Genomic DNA, 20,382 nt, shown 5'->3' with positions numbered 1-20,382 from the left:
AAAGCTGAATCTTGAATGGAGAAAATGGAGTAATTAAAATAGAATAATGTTTTTAAAATCGTTTGTATTTCCTTGGTGTTGGTGGTGATCTCTCCTTTCTCATTCAGGATTTTATTAATTTGAGTCTTTTCTCTCTTCTTTTTAATAAGGCTGGCTGATGGTTTCTCTCTCTTCTTAATTCTTTCAAAGAACCCCCTCCTGGTTTTGTTGATCTGTTCCACAGCTCTTCTGCTCTCTATTTCATTGAGTTCTGCTCAAATCTTTATTCTGCTCGGTGAAGGTTTCATTTGCCGTTCCTTCTCCAGCTCCTTTACGTGCAAGGTTAGCTTTTGTATTTGAGTTCTTTCCAGTGTTTGGATGGACGCTTGCATTGCAATGTATTTCCCCTATCTGGGACCGCTTTTGCTGTGTCCCAAAGATTTTGAACGGTTGTATCTTCATTCTCATTAGTTTCCGTGAATCTTTTGAATTCTTCTTTAATTTCCTGGTTGACCCTTTCATCTTTTAGCAGGATGGTCCTTAACCTGCACATGTTTGAAATCCTTCCAAACTTCTTCTTGTGATTTAGTTATAATTTCAAATCATTATGGTCTGAAAATATGCAGGGCACGATCCCAGTCTTTTGGTATCGGTTACGACCTGATTTGTGACCCAGTATGTGGCCTATTCTGGAGAAAGTTCCGTGTGCGCTTCAGAAGAATGTGTATTCAGTTGCGTTTGGATGTAAAGTTCTGTAAATATCTGTGAAATCCATCTGGTCCAGTGTATCATTTAAAGCTCTTGTTTCTTTAGAGATGTTGTCCTTAGAAGACCTATGGATTTTAGAAAGCGCTATGTTCAAGTCACCAAGTATAAGTGTATTATTATATAAGTATGTCTTAACTTTGGTTATTAATTGATTGATATCCTTGGCAGCTCCCCATTCGGGGCATAAATATTCATGATTGTTAGGTCCTCTTGTTGGATAGACCCTTTAAGTGTGATATAGTGTCCCTCTTCATCTCTTACTACAGTCTTTGGGATAAACTTATTTATCTGATGATATAAGGATGGCTACCCCTGTTGTCTTGAGGACCATTTGAATGGTAAATGGTTCTCCAACGTTTTATTTTCAGCCTGCAGGTGTCCTTATGAGTCTCCTGTAGACAGCAAATAGATGGGTCTTGCTTTTTTCTCCAGTCTGAAACCCTGCGTCTTTTGATGGGATCATTTAGACTATTCACGTTCACAGTTACTATTGAAAGCTATGAATTTAGTGTCATCACGATACCGATTCAGTCCCTGTTTTTGTGGATTATTTCTTTGGGCATCCTTTGTCTTACAGAGTCCCGCTTAATGTTTCTTGCAGAGCTGGTTTGGAGGTCACATATTCTTTCAGTTCCTGCCTGTCTTGCAAGCTCTTTATCTCTCCTTCCATTCTGAATGAGAGCCTTGCTGCATAAAGTATTCTTGGCTGCACGTTCTTCTCATTTAGGACCCTGAATATATCCTGCCAGCCCTTTCTGACCTGCCAGGTCTCTGTGGAGAGGTCTACTGTTACCCTGATACTCCTCCCCATAAAAGTCAGGGATCTCTTGTCTCTTGCTGCTTTAAGGATCTTCTCTTTATCCTTGGAATTTGCAAGTTTCACTATTAAATGTTGGGGTGTTGAACAGTTTTTATTGATTTTAAGCGGGATCTCTCTATCTCCTGGATCTGAATGCCTGTTTCCCTCCCCAAGTTAGGGAAGTTGTCAACTATGATTTGTTCAAATACACTTTCTGGTCCTCTGTGTCTTCAGCGCCCTCTGGAACTCCAATTAAAGGTAGATTTTTCCTTCTGAGGCTGTCATTTATCTCCCTTAACCTTTCCTCATGATCTTTTCACTGTTTTTCTCTTTTTTCCTCAGCTTCCTTCCTTGCCATCAACTTGTCTTCTATGTCACACACTCTTTCTTCTACCTCATTAACCCTCATCGTTCGGACCTCCAGTTCGGATTGCATCTCATTTACTTGATTTTTAATTTCGGCCTGATTAGATCTAAATTCTGCAGTCATGAAGTCTCTTGATTCCTTTATGCTTCTTTTCCAGAGTCACCGGTAACTTTATAATTGTGCTTCTGAATTGGCTCTCTGACATTGAATTGTAATCCAAATTCTGTAACTCTGTGGCAGAAAGTACTGTTTCTGATTCTTTTGTGGTGAGTTCTTCCTTCTAGTCATTTTGCTCAGTGCATAGTGGCTAAAAACAAGTTGTACTGGACAAAGGAAGGAAAAAAGGGGAAAGAGGGGGGACAAACAAAAAACAAAAAAGAAAAAACAAAAAAAAGGAGGGGTACCCTCTGATTCAATATACTGTAAGTCCCTCGACTTCCCCTGGAGCTTTCTAGCACTGCTTGGTCAAGAACTTGCTCTTCCCCTTCCAGCTGGTCTTCTGGGGGAGGGGCCTGCTGTACTGATTCTCAGGTGTGTGCCCCTGGGGAGCTGCCCGCCCCACCAGGTGCACGGCTCAGTGGGAGCTGTTTAAGCTGTGAGGCCCCTGCTCAGTCTCAGGTACAAGGTGACACCAGGAGGAGGAACAACAGTGGCGGCGGCCAGCTGTCCAGCCCTGGAGTCAGCTCCCGCGGTAACTACCGCAGCTCTCAGTGGGCAGGGGCCTGGATGCTCCGGGGGCGGGGCACTGATCTGCACAGCTGGGGTGCCCGGTGGCAGGAGTGTCCTGGCTGCCCGGTGGCCTCCCAGCCTCCGCCTGTCCCAGGGGGAGCACGAGATCCTGGGCTGTGTCCCCGGCGTCCTGGGCTCCGGGGCCTGCACGGCCCAGGCTGCTCCCGGGGCCCTGCTCCAGCCCCTTAGGGAGCTTTGCGGCGGGGTGCAGTGCGCTCTCCCCCGGGGTGCCCCTCCCCTGTTAGTGACCCAGGAGCCTGGGGGCATCCCCGCCTCTCCCGGGATCCTGCCCGAGCTCCCTGTGAGCACCTGTCCATCCAGGACGGTTGGTAAAGTTCCTGCTTTTCCAGACCTGGGCTCTCCTGTCCTGGGGGCTCTCCTGTGGCCTTAGCCCGGCTCCTCACGGGGGCCCCTCCCCCTTGGAGGCTTCTTTATTTGTTTATTTTTCCATCTTCCTACCTTGATAGAACCCCGAACTCTTCTCACTGCAGCATTCCAGCTGTTCTCTCTTTAGATCTCAGGCCGAATGGGTACGTTTACAGGATGATTTGAAAGTTATCTAGGTGAGTTGGTGGGGCCAGGTGACTTGGGGACCCTACTCCTCCTCCATCGTGCCCCCTCCCTAACCTGTGTGTTAGTTCTAACAGTTTTCCAATGAAGTCTTCAGGATTGTCTATATAAAATACTGTGTCATCTACAAATGGCAATAATTTTACTTCTTCCTTTCTCATCTGGATGCCTTTTCTTTTTCCTGCCTAATTGCCTGGGATAGAATTTCCGGTACTATTTTGAATATAAGTGGTGAGAGTGGGCATCCTTGTCTTGTTTCTGATCCTAGAGATTTCCCCCACTGAATATGATGTTGGCTATGGACTTTATTATGTTGAGATATGTCCCCTTTATAGCTACTTTATTGAGACTTTTTCTTATAAATGGGTGTTAAATTTTGTCAAATGCTTTTTCTGATCTATTGAGATGATCATATGATTTTTATCCTTCATTTTGTTAATGTGCCACATCACATTGATTTATAAATGTTGAACCATCCTTGGAATAAATCCCACCTGATTATGGTGTATATCATCCCTTTAATGTATTGTTGGATTTGGCTTACCAACATTTTGTTGAAGATTTATGCATCTGTGTTTATCAGGGATATTGGCCTGTCATTTTCTTTTCTTTGTGCTGCCCTTATCTGGTTTTGGAATCAGGGAAATGCTGGCTTCGTAAAATGAGTTTGGAAGTGTTCCCTCCTCTTCTATTTTTTGGAAAAGTTTGAGAAGGATTGATACTAATTTTTATTTGAAGGTTTGATAGAATTCAGCAATGAAGCCATCTGTCCTGGACTTTTGTTTGTTGGGAGATTTTTGATAACTGATTCAATCTCTGTACTAGTAATTTGTTCATATTTTTCTTTTTTCATGATTTAGTCTTGGCAGGTTGTATGTGTCTAAGAATTTATCCATTTCTTCTACGTTGTCCCATTTGTTAGCATATAGCTGTTCATAGCAGTCTCTTATGATCTTTTGTATTCCTGTGGTATCAGTTATACTATTTCCTCCTTCGTTTCCGATCCTTGCTTCCATTGTCACATCCTCCCCTCATGTGTCAGTGTCTTCATGTGGAATTCTCCTTCCTGAACGTCTCTCTCATCTCTTCTTCTTTTAAGAACACCAATCATATTGGATTAAGGGACCACTCTACATAGTATGAACTTAGCTTAACTAAGTAGATCTGCAATGATCATATTTCCAAATAGGATTTTATTTTAAATTGTTGGCAGTTAGGAAGGACTTCAACATATATTTTGGGGGGACACATTTCAACCCATAACACCCATCAAGCCATGAACATTAATCCATGAGTTCCTAGTGCAAACACATCCCTTTCTTGATCATTTTAATACCCGTAAACATGTCTTTGATTCTTTGGTAACACCACCATAGCCTTAAAAAAAAAAAAAAAAAAGACTTCATTACATTTAGAATTTAGCATCCCTGTTGTTACTCTTCAAGATGTATGCCATGCCCTTGTACCCCTCTTCTGTCTTCTTTTCATACATATTCATTCAAGAACCTACCCTAGTACTTCCCCAACAAACACCAAGTTCTCCAAGTACCCTCTTGCTTTCTGTATTGAACCATTTCTGATTGCATGATCAGATTTGCATTTTTGAGAACTTCTCATTCCTTTTAAACAGTTTCCTCTCATTATAACCAACCATGTGATCCCAACTATCCCGTCTCAACATTGTTTTAATGGATTCTAAAGATGCACCTATTTTGTTCTATAACAACAAAAATGGCTTTCTACCATCCATTGAGAGTTTTGTTTCTATTTTACTGTTTCTAAAATATTTTTTTTTTCATGAGAGACACACAGAGAGAGGTAGAGACGTAGGCAGAGGGAGAAGCAGGCTTCATACAAGGAGCCTGATGCAGGCCTTGATCCCAGGGCCCTGGGATCACACCCTGAGCCAAAGGCAGATGCTCAACCACTGAGCCACTCAGATGTCCCTTTTTTAAACATGTTTTATATTCTGATTCTAGTTTGGAATGAAATCAACTCTTTACTGTCTCTTCACATTCCTTCTTTTAATTTGTCTTGTGCTGTCTTTGGTATAACAAAGGAGAGTCCCAGCTTTTTGGCATAACAAAAGACATTCCCAGGAATTTCCTTAAATTATCGTTATTTAAACCCAGAAGTGGACCCTGAACTTTATGGTCAACTAATATTCGATAAAGGAGGAAAGACTATCCACTGGAAGAAAGACAGTCTCTTCAATAAATGGTGCTGGGAAAATTGAACAGCCACATGCAGAAGAATGAAACTAGACCACTCTCTTGCACCATACACAAAGATAAGCTCAAAATGGATGAAAGATCTAAATGTGAGACAAGATTCCATCAAAATCCTAGAGGAGAACACAGGCAACACCCTTTTTGAACTCGGCCACAGTAACTTCTTGCAAGATACATTCACGAAGGCAAAAGAAACAAAAGCAAAAATGAACTATTGGGACTTCATCAAGATAAGAAGCTTTTGCACAGCAAAGGATACAGTCAACAAAACTAAAAGACAACCTACAGAATGGGAGAAGATATTTGCAAAGGATGTATCAGATAAAGGGCTAGTTTCCAAGATCTATAAAGAACTTCTTAAACTCAACAGCAAAGAAACAAACAACTCCAATCATGAAATGGGCGAAAGACATGAAGAGAAATCTCACAGAGGAAGACATAGACATGGCCAACATGCACATGAGAAAATGCTCTGCATCACTTGCCATCAGGGAAATACAAATCAAAACCAGAATGAGATACCACCTCACACCAGTGAGAATGGGGAAAATTAACAAGGCAGGAAACCACAAATGTTGGAGAGGATGCGGAGAAAAGGGAACCCTCTTACACTGTTGGTGGGAATGTGAACTGGTGCAGCCACTCTGGAAAACTGTGTGGAGGTTCCTCAAAGAGTTAAAAATAGACCTGCCCTACGACCCAGCAATTGCACTGCTGGGGATTTACCCCAAAGATACAGATGTAATGAAACGCCGGGACACCTGCACCCCGATGTTTCTAGCAGCAGTGTCCACAATAGCCAAACTGTAGAAGGAGCCTTGGTGTCCATCGAAAGATGAATGGATAAAGAAGATGTGGTTTATGTATACAATGGGATATTCCTCAGCCATTAGAAACGACAAATACCCACCATTTGCTTCAACGTGGATGGAACTGGAGGGTATTACGCTGAGTGAAATGAGCCAATCGGACAAGGACAAACATTCTATGTTCTCGTTCATTTGGGGAATATAAATAATAGTGAAAGGGAATAGAAGGGAAGGGAGAAGAAATGGGTAGGAAATATCAGAAAGGGTGACAGAACGTAAAGACTCCTAACTCTGGGAAATGAACTAGGGGTGGTGGAAGGGGAGGAGGGCGGGGGGTGGGGGTGACTGGGTGACAGGCACTGAGGGGGGCACTTGACGGGATGAGCACTGGGTGTTATTCTGTATGTTGGCAAATTGAACACCAAGAAAAAATAAATTTATTATTAAAAAAAATTATCCTTATTTAGCCAGAAATGGTATCACAGTCGTTTTTCTCTCTTACCTGTAGAGGAAAGAGGATAGAAGATGTCTGGGAGAATCTGCAATCTCTCTCTAGGAGATCCAGTGTTTTAAGGTAGACTTTGGAGTCCTTTCAGCCCTGGGGCATCCTGAAATAAATGGTAATGAAAACTCTGAGCATTGAGATAAAGAATCAAACAAAAGGAGGAGGTAAGCATTACTGTTTCTGACTTTTGAGAAGTGTGCCTTGGCCAGATAGTGAGATGGAAAGGGCTGGAAGTCATAACAGCCTTGGCTGTAGATATGATTGTTTGCTAATAGAGAATAGCCACTGCAGTGGGCCACTCTGCCTGAAGCCAAGGAAACATGTCACTCTCTCTCAATTTCTGAGAAAAGGGACTATAAAGACCTAGAGAGAAAACTAGTAAAAATAACATTGAAAACATAATTTAAAAAATCTGTTAACCTCTACCCATCTTGGGAAGATCAGAGATGGTAGGAGCCTCCATGAACAATAGGGGTCGCACAGGTGTGAGCAGCTACACCCACATGTCACACTGGCCCTTCCCTACCATTGCTGTCTTCAGAGATCTTGATCCCTACCCTTCCAGTGCTGTAAGGCAGCTTCACAATCATGTTCTGAATCCATACTCAACACTGCTTTGCCACTGAGACTCAGCCTGCCAATACACTACAGCTCCTTTTAGAAAGTTAGAGGATAGGGACGCCTGGGTGGCTCAGCAGTTGGGCGTCTGCCTTCAGCTCAGCTCATGATCCTGGGATCCAGGATCAAGTTCCACATCAGGCTCCCTGTGAGGAGCCTGCTTCTCCCTCTGCCTATGTCTCTGCCTCTCTCTCTCTCTCAGCCTGTGTCTCTCATGAATAAATAAATAAATCTTAAAAAAAAAAAAGAGGATATCTTCTCAGGCAACTGCCTGAGAAAATAAAATTTTATTCAATCCCTACCACACAACTTATATGGAAATAAATTTCAGATGGACTAAGGACAAAAGTATAAAATAAAGCAAAGCTATCCAGAAGAAACAGCAATAAAATACTTTTATAATTTTAGTGTGGGCAAGGTGTAGACATAGTATAAAAGGCAGAAAACATAAGAAAAGCTAGATTTGGGCAGCCCGGGTGGCTCAGCGGTTTAGCGCCACCTGGAGCCCAGGGCATGATCCTGGGGACCCCGGATCAAGTCCCGCATTGGGCTCCCTGCATGGAGCCTGCTTCTCCCTCTGCCTGTGTCTCTGCCTCTCTCTCCTCTCTGTGTATTCTCATGAATAAATAAAAATAAATTCTTAAAAAAAATCTTTAAAAAGAAAAGAAAAACTAGATTTATTTATACATAGATTGATGTATATATATATGTGTACACACACACATCCACACAGAATATATAATTTAAGTAAATGGAATTAAAGTATTATCCATGCTGTTGTTAACCTGAGTCTTTTTGGTGAAGGTCTTTTTAACTGATTTTCCTGGTACTCCCATCTCATCCCAAGTAAACGGTATTAACAGCCTGGTACGTACCTTTCCACACTTTTCTTTTCTTTTTAAGATTTTATTTATTTATTCATAGAGACACAGAGAGAGAGAGAGAGGCTGAAGGCGGGGCTAATCCGCTGAGCCACCCGGGCTGCCCTCCCCACTTTTCTTTATGTCTGTATAATCCTATACAAATACACATACAGGGAAGCTCAATCATTGTTGAGCTTGTACACTTCCCTGCATTTTGCTTTTCTTACATAACAACAGAGCTTGAAAATCCCCCAAGTCCTCCAATATAGATCTAGTGCATTCTTGTTAATGATGACTGAAAAGGGATCATTAAAAGATAAACTGAGACATATTAAACACTTTAAGACTTTATTTAAGGAAACACTGATTGAATTGGGCAACATCCAATTTAGCAAATACAAAAGAACTCCAAGTGGCAACAGAAAGTGAAAGATTTGCATAGGTAGAATGGAGCAGGAACAAGGAAGTTGTACAAAGCAAAAAGTCCATTAATTATGCAAGCTTACTGTCCTTTGGGAGATGGCAGGGGTCTATCAGACAAATTACCTAACCAGTGCTGGTCAGCTGATTCCTGATTGGTTCCATTTCTGGGAGCCCTAAAACTGTACTTACATTACATCTTGGTTTGGGTGATATGGAGCTTAGCATAAGCAACTCCATTTTGTACCTATTGTCCTGGCTTAAACAGAATAAAGCACTTTTTATTCCCAATTGACAAGCATTTAACCCATTTCCAAACTTTACTTCTGCAAACATAAATTACATAACAGGGGGATGATACGCCTTTATCTTTTGAGTTTTCCTGTAAATGCCCTTTTCCCAGTAAAGGCAAATTAGGCTCAGGTCATTGAATTTGACACTCTAAGAGCCTCAGGTGCCCAAGAAGTAGACCGTAGGAAGGGAGCTGAAGTGGCATGAAGGACCAGGGAAGGAACACGGGCTCTAAGGATATTCTTTGTCATACCACAGCTTTGCCTCTGACCAATGTGAGGTCCTCACCTTAGGATATTGTTCACGCTGTGTCACAAAAGAGGCCATAAATCACTTAAAGGAGAGTGGAAGACAACCTGAAACTAAAGATCTGAACTAGAGAGAACAGGAACAGGAAAATTCAGGGAGAATTTTGGTCAGTTCTACAACACTGCCACCATGTGGCTGTAGAACATTGCAGCTAGCAAACCTAGAAGTGATGGGTTGGAAGCAGTTATTAAATAGAACCGGTTCTCGCATTCTATCTTAATTTGCACCTCCCACGTCAGGATATAAACATTTCCATCAACCCAAAGAATGTCCTTGTACTATTTCCAATCAGTACTTCCCCACCATCATTTTTCCAACTTCCACTAGATTCGCTATTCTTACACATCATATAAGTGGAATCCTATAGTACATACCCTTTTGTGTATGGTTCACAGGGTCTATAAGTTTCACCCGTGTTGTTGCATGTAGTTAATCCTTAGTTGTTCCCAGTAATGGTGTTTTATAAATTCTCCACAAACACTGAATTAGTGAATACTGGGCCATTGCTTCTGGGGGAAATCGCTTATAGGGGAAATTCAGCAGTAGATTCCTGTGAGTCTCAGTCTTAACTCACCTCATCGATACATATAAACAAACATACCGATATTTATATATGTATGTCAACTGATTAATACATGTAAACAAGCAAAATCAAAACAAATACTTTGCCTTATGTGTTTCTATTTAAAGATGCCTTATTTAATACATATTGTTCATTCATTAGCTTTGAACTCTCTGCCAACAGCACTATATGAGCCATGTGCCTGAAAGAAGTTTATCCAACACATGTATTTTCTCTGTAAGGAACACCAGTCTTGGGTAGCCCTGGTGGCGCAGCGGTTTAGTGCCGCCTGCAGCCCAGGGTGTGATCCTGGAGACCCGGGATTGAGTCCCACGTCAGCCTCCCTGCATGAAGCCTGCTTCTCCCTCTGCCTGTCTCTGCCTCTCTCTCTCTCTCTCTCTGTCTCTCATGAATAAATAAATAAAATATTTTTTTTTAAAAAAAGGAACACCAGTCTTCTTGCACTTAGAAGCATCGAGGAACACTTCAGCACTACACTTGGGCCATTTTGAACAGTGAAATCATCATCAAAAAGCATAAAAATATGACAAACATAGAACTAAATAGACCACAAAAATACTACGTGATTATAGTATGAGGGCTGAGACAGAAAGAGACAGCATGACTTTATTCATCCTCACTGGAAACCTGCATACCAGGCAATTCAAAGTTTTTGCTACTCTGTGCATGTCCATGAATGGTCATGAGTGCCATATTGCTTTTAGGCTTACACATACATTTCAGCAAATAGGGAAATGCTCAAACATAGAATCCATAGATAATAAGGATCGATTGTATCTATTCTTTGTTCCTTTTAGTGCTAAGTAATATTCCATTGTATGTATATAGCACTATCTGTTTATCCATTCACCTATAGATGGAATTTGGAGTTGTTTCCTGTTGAGGGCTACTATGAAGTAAGGCTCTATAAACATTCCCGTACAAGCTATTTTGTGAAAATGCACACATTTCTCTTGGGGGAGTGAAATTACTGTACATGTTCAGCTTGATTAGAAACTCTTAAACAGTTTTCCAAGGTAATTTACCATTTTATACTCTCATCAGCAATATGAGAGTTTCAGGCATTCCACGTCTTCACACCTGCCACTGATAGTCTTCTGAATTGTATTTGTTCTGGTGGGTGTGCACTGGTGGTTTTCATTTGTATTTCCCAATGATTAGTGATGTCGCACACCTTTTTATACATTTACCGACCATCTGGATATTTCTTTATGAAGTTCCTTTTCAAGTTTTTGTCCATTTTTAATTGGGATGTTTATCTTTCTTATTACTGATATATGGGAATCCTTATATTCTGCATATAAATCCTTTGTCAAATACATGAATTGTATTGTAACAAGTAATGTTTCTATTTTCTCCTACTGTGCGGTTTCCCTTTTCATGTACTTAATGGTGACTTGTGATGAGTAGAAATTTTACGTTTCAATTAAGTCCATTCTGTAAATGTTTTATTTAGGGTTAGTGCTTTTTGTGTCCTATTATTCCTAAAAGCTTTATAATTCTACCTTCTACCTATAGGTCTATAATCCATCTCAAAATAAATTTTTCTGTATGATGTGAGGCAAAGATCAAGGTTGTCTTTGTCCATACAGTCATCCAATTGCTCTAATACTGAAAACCCTCCTTCTTGAGAAGAAACTTGCATCATTAATTTGAGATCTTTCTTCTTTTCAATAAATGTCTTAGAGTTATACATTCTCCTATTAATACTGCTTTAACCGCATCCTATATATTTTGATATGTTTTGTGTTCACTGTTTAGTTCAAATACCATCTAAGATCCATTGTAAATTTTCCTTTTACCTACAGGTTACTCTTCATTTCCAAATTCGTTGGAAATTTCTGGGTATCTTTTAGTTGTTGATTTTTAGTTTAATTCCATTGCAGTCAGAGAACTTATTGTGTAGTTTTTCAATCTTTTGAGATTTTTTGAGACATGGCTTATTTTGGTGAATGTTCCGTGTACACACGAAAAGCCTGTGTTCTGCAATAGTTGGATGTTGTATTCTACAAATGTCAGCTAGAATTTATAATCAAATATTCAATGCCCTTCATGATTTTTGTCTACTTGGTTTCCTCCTCTTTCATCATATGTGTCTCTCTATGTGTCTCCTCTTCTCTATGAACACCAGTCATAATGGATTAAGGATCCACTCTACATAGTATGACCTCATTTCCACTTAATGAATGGCATCTTGGTGAATGTTCCATGTGTATTTGAGAAGCATGTACGTTCTTTTGTGTTGTAATCGTTAATTAGGTCAAGTTGGTTGATTGATAGTCTTGTTCAAGTCTGCCATTATCCTTGGCAATTTTCTAAGTGTTCTATCGATTACTGAGTGAAGAGTTTTGAGACCAAGACTGTAACTGTGGATTTGTCCTTTATCTTTGCTATCAGTTTTTTGCCTCATGTATTTTGAAGCTCTCTTAGTAAATGCACAAATGTTTAGGGTTGTTATGTCCTCCCAGTTAATACCTTCTTTCATTATCATTGTGCTTAGAGTCTGTTAAACTTCTTGGATATATAGATTCACAGTTTTATTTAAATTTGAAACAGCTTGGCCATTATTTCTTCAACTATTTATTGTTTCATTTCTCTCCCCTCCATCAACGAATCCAGTTACCCATATATTAGGGTACTGATGTCCCACAGCTCACCAGTCTTATTTTTATTTTTAAAATTCCTTTTTTTTTCTGTTTCACATTCAACAGTTTCTTCCTCTATGGCTTTGAGTTTACTAACTTTTTCTTCTGAAATGTCTAATCTATTATTAACTTCATCCAGTGAATTCTTCATCTCAGACATCTAGAAAGCTGATTTGAGTCTTTTGTATATCTCCCAAGCCTCTATTTAATCTTAATGTAACATTGAGAAAAATTAAAATTTAAAATTATTTAACAGTCAAGGCATTGGGTAAATTAATTAATTTAGATTATTGCCATCATCTCATTGATCTAGAGATTTTGTTTAGCTTATATAATAAAATTTAATACTTTTCTAGAAAATACATCTTTTCCATTCTCTTTTTTCTCCTCCCTCACTAACATCACCTTCTCTTGCCTTTCAGGTATCCTTATTAACAACCTGTGTGTAAATTTCTTTATTCAGATTCACACTTCTTATCCAAACAGAATCACATGCACACATACACACATACCCCACACACACATGCTCATATTTGTAAACATGTATATACGGGGTATTTTTTTTCTGAAAAGATGGGATTATATTATACAACTTCTCCCTTATCCTTGCTTAACAATGACAGGGGCACCTGGAAGAGTCTGCCTTTGGTTGGGGTCATAATCCGGGAGTCCTAGGATGGAGCCCTGCGTTGGGCTCCCTGCTCAATAGGGAGTCTGCTTCTCCATCTCCCTCTCCCCCTGCTTGTACTCTCTCTATATATAAAATAAAAAATTAAACAAAACAAAACATGTATTAGTACATGCCAAGTTTGATTATTTCATTAAGATGGTAGGTAGTTCCTAGGGGTGCCTGGGTGGCTCAGTCAGTTAAGCATCTGACTCTTGATTTTGGCTCAGGTCATGATCTCAGGGTCTTGAGATCAAGCCCCACATCGGGCCCTGTGCTCAGTGCAGAGTCTACTTGTCTCTCTCCCTCCCCCTCTGCCCTTCACACACTTGTGCTCTCTCTCCTATGTCTCTAAAATAAATAAATAAAATCTTTTTTTTAAAATGGTAGTTCACATTGATATAAACTCCCTGGGGTGATATTTTGGCACAGTGCAAATTATCTTGTTGCCCAATATATTTGGAAGTAGAGGTTTCACAAGCACTGTGGTATTCACCCAAATTGATTATTTAATGGGAGTTTCAAAATGGTTATATTGTAATTCTAACATGAATCGCCTGCATCCTCCATCAAGAAGAGTCATCTCTCATCAAGTGGACATAAACTGTCGTTCCTTGCCAAAGGCAGAATGAGAATTTAATTATCTTTCTTTAACTACCAATTTCTGTTGTATCTTATATAATAATTGTCTGCAACGGTCATCTGTAAATCTTTTCTGCTCTTTTTTTTCTTTTCTCTTTCTTTTTTTTTGGTGGTTTTTATTTTTTTATTTTTTTATATAAATTTATTTTTTATTGGTGTTCAATTTGTCAACATATAGAATACACCCAGTGCTCATCCCATCAAGTGCCCCTCTCAGTGCCCATCACCCAGTCAACCCCACCTACTCTTTTTTTCTAATAACTTTGTAACTTTGGACTTGTAAAGTTGTATTTCTTTAAAGTTTTTTTTTCTTTAAAGTTTTTATAATCACTAATCTTTTTGATAATCAAATTGCCCCAAATTTTACCAGTGGCAGCTTGAGCAAGCTGACTTCTGTGTCTTTTTTTGTTTTAAGATTTTATTTATTTATTCATGAGAGAGAGAGAGAGAGAGAGGCAGAGGCACAGGCAGAGGGAGAAGCAGGCTCCATGCAGGGAGCCCAATGTGGGACTCGATTCCGGGTCTCCAGGATCACGCCCTGGTCCGAAGGCGGTGCTAAACCGCTGGGCCACCCGGGTGCCCCCCCCCCCCCCGTTGTTTGATATCACCCTAGTAGTCTTTGATGCTTGCTTCTCTTTGGCACATCCAGAAATGATGAGCCCACCTTATCCTTTCCCAGCCCCGGTCCATATTCAACCATTTCTCCGAAGAGCCCTAATTCCCTAGAGTGGAGAAAAGTATGTAAATACATAAATCTGAGCTCCAGCAAGTTTCACTGCTAGAATGTCTTGCTTTTAAATTCTTTCAGTGTGCAGAATATATGTATATATTTTTAACTTGAATTTATGTTGGTAATATCCAACTCAGATTTAACATGATTTGGCATGATTTTGTATTTATAGCTCTTCAACACTAAAAATCTTGGTTCCTAATAACATTAAGATATTTACTGACTTGCTTTATCTTAAAAAAAAAACATAAAATACTTTCAAAATTACAATATCAGTATCACTCCTAAAAATAAAACTATTAACAGAGGGAAAACGTTCATTTGTAGTTCCCAAATTCATTCTTTTTTAAAAATCCTTAATCTATATCTCACTAAAGATGAACAGAGTTCTGCGTTCAAAGCTCACTTGGAATAATTCTTTTTTTCTCTGAGATTATGTTATCAAGTGGACATATGTTCAAGTTCATTTGTTTCCTTTTTTTCTATTTTTAAGGCTTCCTTTTTTCCTTTTATGATCTAATTTTTTTCAAACATGAAAAATACATACTTTCAAGGTGGCAATTATGTAAAACATATATACTCATGGATTTGCTTTTATTCCAAAACCTTTCACCAGGATTCCAAACTACCACCATCTCCACTAGGGGGAACTATTTTTATTCATTTCTGGTTTGTCATTCCAGTGTTTCTCTTTCAAAAATTTTTCCTCAGCTTGCATCTTACAATCCATGAAATGTAGAATATCTGTGCCAAGCAATATACATTTTAGTTCTGATGGCTTTTGAACTTCATACAAAAGATATCTGAGTATTTGTTTTTTTTTAAGATTTTAATTATTTATGAGAGAGAGAGAGAGAAGCAGAGACAGGCAGAAGCAGAACCAGGCTCCACACAGGGAGCCTGATGTGGGACTTGATCCCAGGTCTCCAGGATCATGCCATGGGCCGAAGGCAGGCCCTAAACCACTGAGCCACCCAGGGATCCCTATTTGTTGTTTTCTAGGACTGTTTTGGTCAGTCAATATTCTATTATGAGATTTGTGGAAGTTGTTTTGTGTAGCTGTTATTCACTCATTTTCATTTAGGTGTACTGTTCCATTGTGTAAATACACTACAAATCATTTATCCTTCTGTCAATGGCATTTGGTGGTTTCTGGATTTTTTTCTAATATTTATATACTCTCACAAATATTCTATATCAGACAAAGTGGACTTGAGAGCAAAGAAAGCATTTTATAATGGTAGAAGGGTCAATTCTCTAAGAAAACTTAATTCCTGATATGTGTGTACCTAACAACAGTTAGACTAAAATTTTTAACCAAAAAAGCCACAAAATACATGTTGTAAAAGCTGATAGAGCTGCAAGGAGAAATAGATGAATCAACTATTTAGGAGATTTCAATATCCCTTTATCAGAAGTGAACAGATGGAGAAGATAGAAAATCAGTAAGGATATAATTAATCTGAACAGCACCGTCAAACACCTGGATCTAATTAATGTCTATAGACTATGTCATCTAAAAATAGAAGAGTACACATACTTTACAAGCTCACATGGAATATTCACCCAGAGAAATCACATTCTAGGGGTGCCTGGGTAGCTCAGTTGGTTAAGCATCTGCCTTCAGCTCAGGTCAGGATTCTAGGGTCCTGGGATTGAGTTCTGTGTTGGGCTCCCTGCCCAGTAGTGAATTTACTTCTCTCTCCCCCTCTGCCCCTCCCTCTGCCCATACTCTCTCTTTTGTGCACTCACACTCTCTCTCTCAAGTAAATAACTAAAATCTAAAAAAAAAAAAAATCACATTCTGGCCATAAAACATACCTTAACAATCTTAAATGAATAGAAATTACACAAAGTGTGCTCTCTGATCACATTGGAATTAAACTAGAAACTAATAACAGAAAGATAGCTGGAAAACCTCTCAAGTACTTGGAAATTAAACAATACATTTCTAAATAACACATAAAGAAATCTTAAGAGAAATTTTTAGATACTTCGAACTAAATGGAAAGGAAAATACAGCTTATTGAAACTTGTGAGATGTAGCAACAGCAGTGTTTCAAGGGAACTTTATAGCATTGAACACAAATGTTGGAAAAGAAGAATGACCTAAAATCAATAATCTAAGCTTCCACTTTAGGAAACTAGAGAATAAGGAACAAATTAGATTTGGGGCACCTGGGTGGCCCAGTTGGTGGAGGATGCAGCTCTTGATCTTGGGGTCATGAGTTTGAGGCTCATGTTGGGGAGTGGAGATTATATTAACTAATAATAATAATAATAATAATAATAATAGAATAAATAAATTTTAAGAAGAACAAATTAAATTCAAAATCAATAGAATAAAAGAAATAATAAAAATTACAGCAGAAATCAATGAAATTGAAGACAAGAAATCAGTAGAGAAAAACAATGAAACCAAATGCTGATTCTTTAAAATAAAGTCGTGAAAGTGATAAACCTCTAGCCTGCTTTACTCAGACAAAAAAGAGAGAAGAAAAAAAAAAGAGAGACAAGACACAAATTGCCAATCTCAGAAGAGGGACCATCACTGCTGATGCCACTGGAGTAAGTACACTAGACCTAGATGATTTCAGTTGTGAATTCTACCAAACATTTATTGAAGAAATTGTACCGATTCTCTACAATCTCTTACAGAAAATAGAAGCAGAACAAATACTTCCTAATATATTCTATGAGGTCAGCATTACCGTAATACCAAAACCAATGCCATTACAAGAAAGAAAAAATACAGAGATGCCTGGGGGGCCCAGTGGTTGGGTGCCTGCCTTTGGCTCAGGGTGTGATCCCAGTTTGGGGATCAAGTCCCATATTGGGCTTCCTGTGAGGAGACTGCTTCTCCCTCTGCCTGTGTCTCTGCCTTTCTCTCTCTCTCTCTCTCTCTCTCTCTCTCTCTCTCTGTGTGTGTGTGTGTGTCACTCATGAATAAATTAAAAAAAAAAGAATGCAGCCATCATAAGAGATGCCAAAATCACTTTCTGTTTTCTTAAGACATCACTAAAAGTCTTCAGAGGCCAAAAGTCATCCTTAAAGTTCAATCTGCATCCTTTTTACTGCAGCTGTATTAATTTCTTTAAATTGGAGCACCTGGGTGGCTCAATGGTTAAGCATCTGCCTTCGACCCAGGTCATGATTCTAAGGTCCTGGGATGGAGTTTTGCTTTTCCCTCTGCCTATGTCTCTGTTTCTCTCTCTGTGTCTCGCATGAATAAATAAATAAAACCTTTAATAATAAAATAATAATAATAATAATAATTTTTCTAAATTGACTCTTCATAAAAATCAAGAACAGCAAAGAGATTTGCACCCTCACCCAAACATTTCTACTACATTTTCTCTTCAAAAAAAGAATTTACTCAGGGAGGAGTGACTTCTATTCCAAGAGGGTATGTGGCCAAAATCAAATAAGCATATGCCTACTACCTGATTCTAGACAGGATTCCCTTCACCACCACAGTCGCCCACCTCATACCCCATAAGCATGACCTTACACATCCTTTGACTTGTTATCACTTACCCAAATAAAAAAGAAAGCCATAATTTGCAATTAGTAATGCATCTGACCTCATGCCCATTAAACAGGTGAGCAAGCTTTGAAAACTGACATGTAGGAGATAAGCTGTCTGTTCATCCATTCTTGTGCTACATGGAGCCAGTTGTTCCCTAATCTCCAATTTTGCCTTCTTTAAAAATATACTTAATTTTAACTGAGAAAAAAAACAACAACTCTATTTTAATGGAAGTGAATATATTTCCCAATCACCAATGCAGCTAGGTATGGCTATGTACCCAAGCTGTAAAGTGAACTACAAGCATAAATGTATGTGCCTTCCAGCACTGTCCTTAGAAATCAGGGTGGGATCACACTCTTCATTTCACCACTCTTTCCTATTAGCTGACATGTAATCATGACCACCAGAGCTTCTGCAGATGTCTTGTACAAGAGATAAAAGCCAGCAGATGAAGAGGGCAAATGAACAATATAGAAGGAAACTGAGTTTGTGAAATCATGGAGCTAATCTACTGTTTTGTTTTCGGCACTTACAGTGAACCTAATCCAACGTCCTTTCACAAAACAAACATGACAGGAAGAGAACAGGCCCTTTTTGTAGCATGAGAGAAATTACTGTGTGGCTCCAGATTGCTGGAATGCTGGAAAAAGCTTGCTGAAAAGTAGGTTCAAGTGGACCCGAGGGGGCACACATCACAATGCAACATGGAGACTATAAAATCAGTAGCTATGAGATGTGATCTACACACAGAAAAAATGACAAACTCCAATTAGATCTGGAACTTACTTAAGAAACTCAGAATTTCCAATTTATAATGTAAGCCACAATTTATTTTCTTTATTTTACTAGAACCTAAAACCATAAAAATGGAAAGATTCTAAAGCTGAGTTCTGAGGGGACAAGTGACATGGTGAAGCTTAGCTCTATTAGACATGAAAGATACCAAATGAAGTGGAGAAGCTCAAAGCTAAATTTCAGGAACAATGAGGGCAGACTCTAGCATTGTAGAAAACATTTTTGCCTGAGAAGAAGATGGAAGAAGGATAGTGACAACTCAGGAGAAAATGACAAAAGTACCTAACATTTACTAAATCCTTCCTGAGACAAACAATGTTAACAGCTAATGGATTGCAAACTTGCCCATCATTTACTTCTACCCTTATCAAAAGCCTTCATTTATGCTCCCTGTGTGAAATCTCCCCTTGGGAACATACTTTCGAATTTGTGAGTGCAGTTGATGAGACAATGGGACAAATACAAGTTGTCTGTACACATTCTCTTTACAGCCAGATTTTCTACATGCACTTAATAAGGCAAGACCTACCTAGGGCTGAACTTTTGTCTGTTTTTTTTTTTAATTAATTATCTTCAATTGGGATCATCCTGGATCATAAGAGGTAATAGATTATTATTGAATTAGTTTAAATTATCTGCCCAGTTTTTATTATCTTTTTAAAGACTAGATTGAGGCTAATTCTGAATTACAAAGTCCAAGATAACACATATTCTATAAATATACAATCCAAAGGCACTTTACTGCTATGAAAAATAATTTGTGGCTCCTCAAAAAAGGTAAACTTAGAATTGCCTTATAACTCAGCAAGCCAATTCTTGGATATATATCCAAAATAACTGAAAAGAAGTGTGTCAAACAAAAACTTGTACATGTATGCTTCATCATAAGTCCTATACTGTGAAATACATTTCGTGTGAAAGCACAGATATGTCTGTAATCTCATTTTCCTAGTATATTCTTTAATTTCTCCTCTAAGCACACCCTGGTAAATTATAAAGTGGCTAAATCTTATAGTCTATGCATAATCTATATCCATTTCCATATCCATATTTGTGTTCATGTTTATATCTCTATCCTACCACCTTTGGAGTGATAGATTTATGAAATTTTGAAAATCATACAGAATTGTATTATTTGCATGCATAAAGCTTACAGTAGTTCAAAGCAAAAGAAACATATGAAAGGTAAAGGAGAGCATTACATAATCATACAGTGGTCAATTGCCAAGAAAAAAATTCTTAACATGTATGTGCCTAAGAGCATTAAGCCATATGAAACAATAATAATTTTCCCAAATTATTGTCAGACCCCAAACCATAGAACCAGGAAGATCAGAAAACATCAAGTAAGATAGAGACCATAAACATAAAATGAAAGTTAAAGAAAAAAAGTCTTGAATCAAGACAGAGGAACGAAGGTAGAAAAACACTACTGATAGAGGAGCAAAGAATTATATCTGACTTTTGCTTAGAAACAACGCAAGCAAGAAAGTAATGGAATGAAATATTTAGTATTGGTGCGGGGGAAAC

Source organism: Nyctereutes procyonoides, unplaced genomic scaffold (genome assembly GCF_905146905.1).
Source record: "Nyctereutes procyonoides isolate TBG_1078 unplaced genomic scaffold, NYPRO_anot_genome, whole genome shotgun sequence".
Classification (NCBI taxonomy): Eukaryota; Metazoa; Chordata; class Mammalia; order Carnivora; family Canidae; genus Nyctereutes; species Nyctereutes procyonoides.
This window is presented reverse-complemented; position numbering follows the sequence as displayed.